The sequence below is a fragment of the Schistocerca americana genome, chromosome 2 (genome assembly GCF_021461395.2).
Source record: "Schistocerca americana isolate TAMUIC-IGC-003095 chromosome 2, iqSchAmer2.1, whole genome shotgun sequence".
Lineage (NCBI taxonomy): Eukaryota > Metazoa > Arthropoda > Insecta > Orthoptera > Acrididae > Schistocerca > Schistocerca americana.
In genome coordinates, this window is record NC_060120.1 from 312965602 (window position 1) to 312968273 (window position 2672).

The 2672-nt window shown below is 43.2% G+C and overlaps 1 non-coding gene across 1 annotated transcript; it reads left to right on the top strand.

Annotated features, from left to right (window-relative positions):
- The first annotated feature begins 342 nt into the window (after positions 1–342).
- Trnas-uga lies at positions 343–417 on the top strand. Its single transcript has one exon. It is a non-coding gene; the product is annotated as a tRNA-Ser (tRNA).
- Positions 418–2672: the final 2255 nt, after the last annotated feature.

A 2672-nucleotide genomic window follows, 5' to 3' on the forward strand; every position in this document is an offset into this window, starting at 1 on the left:
GAATGATATTTTCACTCTGCAGCGGAGTGTGCGCTGATATGAAACTTTCTGGCAGATTAAAACTGTGTGCCGGACCGAGACTCGAACTCGGGACCTTTGCCTTTCGCGGGCAAGTGCTCTACCAACTGAGCTACCCAAGCACGACTCACGCCCACAGCTTCACTTCTGCCAGTACCTCGCCTCCTACCTTCCAATCTTTACAGAAGCTCTCCTGCGAACCTTGCAGAACTAGCACTTCTGAAAGAAAGGATATTGCTGTTCGCAGGAGAGCTTCTGTAAAGTTTGGAAGGTAGGAGACGAGGTACTGGCAGAAGTGAAGCTGTGGGGACGGGGCGTGAGTCGTGCTTGGGTAGCTCAGTTGGTAGAGCACTTGCCCGTGAAAGGCAAAGGTCCCGAGTTCGAGTCTCGGTCCGGCACACAGTTTTAATCTGCCAGGAAGTTTCATATCAGCGCACACTGCGCTGTAGAGCGAAAATCTCATTCACCATTTAACCTTGTTCAACGCAAAATTCTGGTGCACTGACCTCAGTCAAAGTGAAATGAGGTAGTTGACTGTGGTTAAAATTTATTGTGGCTCAGGCGTAGTTTTCGCGTGATGAACCGGGTTTTGTAAGCATATAGTATTAAGATGATGGCCATTTTCAATTTGCTGACGCAGACTCAAGGCATCTATACTGTGCCCCATACGTAAGAATGAACCCTGAAAGTTTATTAATTTGTGAATCAAACTTACTAGAATTAGAATTAAATGGTGCCTCCACATGTAGCCACATTGCCTGTTTTCTCTGAGGATCACATGACAATCAGGTTACCGTAATTTTTCGATCATGTTTCATGTGGTAAAATAAGGTAGCCTTTCTAGCTTTTTCTTCATCAGCCCATGTGGCTGTGTGGTAGCGTGCTTGCTCGCTGTGTGTGTGTGTGTGTGTGTGTGTGTGTGTGTGTGTGTGTGTGTGTGTGTGTGTGAGAGAGAGAGAGAGAGAGAGAGAGAGAGAGAGAGAGAGAGAGAGAGAGAGAGAGAGAGTGAGTGAGTGAGTGGGGGAGGTGTGGGTTGATTCCAGGTGGATTCAAATTTTTAAACAAAGGTGCTTGTTCTATGAGCATGTATGTGAAGCGTAAAATACAAAAAAATAGAAAAAATTAATCTGTAATTTTTATTCAGACAGTTTTGATTATCAATCTTTCGTAAAAGGACAGTAATTAACAATTTTCGTTTGCAATGAAAACGGGATTATTGTATGTATTATATTGGTAGATATAAGAAAATATGCATTTTTCAAAAAAATTACAATTAGATGGATTAATTAGAGCACAGCTGACGGCTTTTATATTTAAATGACGTACGTATTCGAACTGAACGAATAAATAATAACCGAAACGAGACACAGTACATTTCTTCTTTTATACTGCAGCCTGCAGTTCTTATATTTACAAGAACAGTCGGCCACAGTGGCCGAGCGGTTCTAGGCGCTAGAGTCTGGAACCGTGCGACCGCTACGGTCGCAGGTTCGAATCCTGCCTCGGGCATGGATGTGTGTGATGTCCTTAGGTTACTTAGGTTTAAGGAGTTTGTCGGCCGGAGTGGCCAAGCGTTTCTAGGCGCTACAGTCTGGAAACGCGCGACCGCTACAGTCGCAGGTTCGAATCCTGCCTCGGGCATGGATGTGTGTGATGTCCTTAGGTTAGTTAGGTTTAACTAGTTCTAAGTTCTAGGGGTCTGATGAGCTTAGCAGTTAAGTCCCATAGCGCTTAGAGCCTTTTTTTTTTTAAAGTAGTTCTAAGTTCTAGGGGACTGATGACCTCAGATGTTAAGTCCCATAGTGCTCAGAGCCATTTACAAGAACAAATGCATTGCAAATGCATTCGCATAGATCAATTGGTGTTGTTCTTCTGTTTTCCGTTTCGCCAAACATAAACGAATAGACTAGCAGCGAGGTATAAACACACTTCTGTTTGTTGACAAAAGTAAGCGAATTTGACAATGGCGTAGCTCACCAGCGATTATTTAGAAAAAATATGTATTTAGACGGCACTACGCAAATTCATGTCTCGATTAACATCTTTGCGTCTCCAGGACGCCTTCCATTGCAGTACACAGACTTAACAGCGATCAAATGCACGGTTGGCTGACGACGGTTTGCTGACTGGTGATTAACGTTGGTGCACCGCAGAGATATTTTAAACGCAGTTGACTTTTAGCCGTGATCACGGGACGTTCGTTTTTTTTCTTTTTCTTTTTGGCCGAGATTGGTGCACTCGGCCCTCAGTTGTGTAATTTACCTGAAATGTGTAATTCACTCACTTTGTAATTTACAATTGGTCGTGGCATTTGTTTTGTTTTGTCCGATTGTTGTTTGTTCTGTTTTAGAGTAGCTTCCATCACAACACATCACCACCATTTATTCAGTGTCTCAAGTGACGGATACGCGCTACATGCACGACCTGACAGATGAGACTGAGGATTCAACTCGTTTGGAGTTCAGGGTAAAAACGTGTCTACAGAATGTGTGTACCCGGTAAAATAATACAATTTGACCCAGATGTCCGACGATTTTGAAGTTTTTGTCTGGGGTCAGCAATTTAAGTGTTGGTAGACATACCTCGCATATTTAGCTTTCTTGCGCATTGCAAGCGGTAATCGTACATTAATAGTAAGATGCCCATTTTAAGTT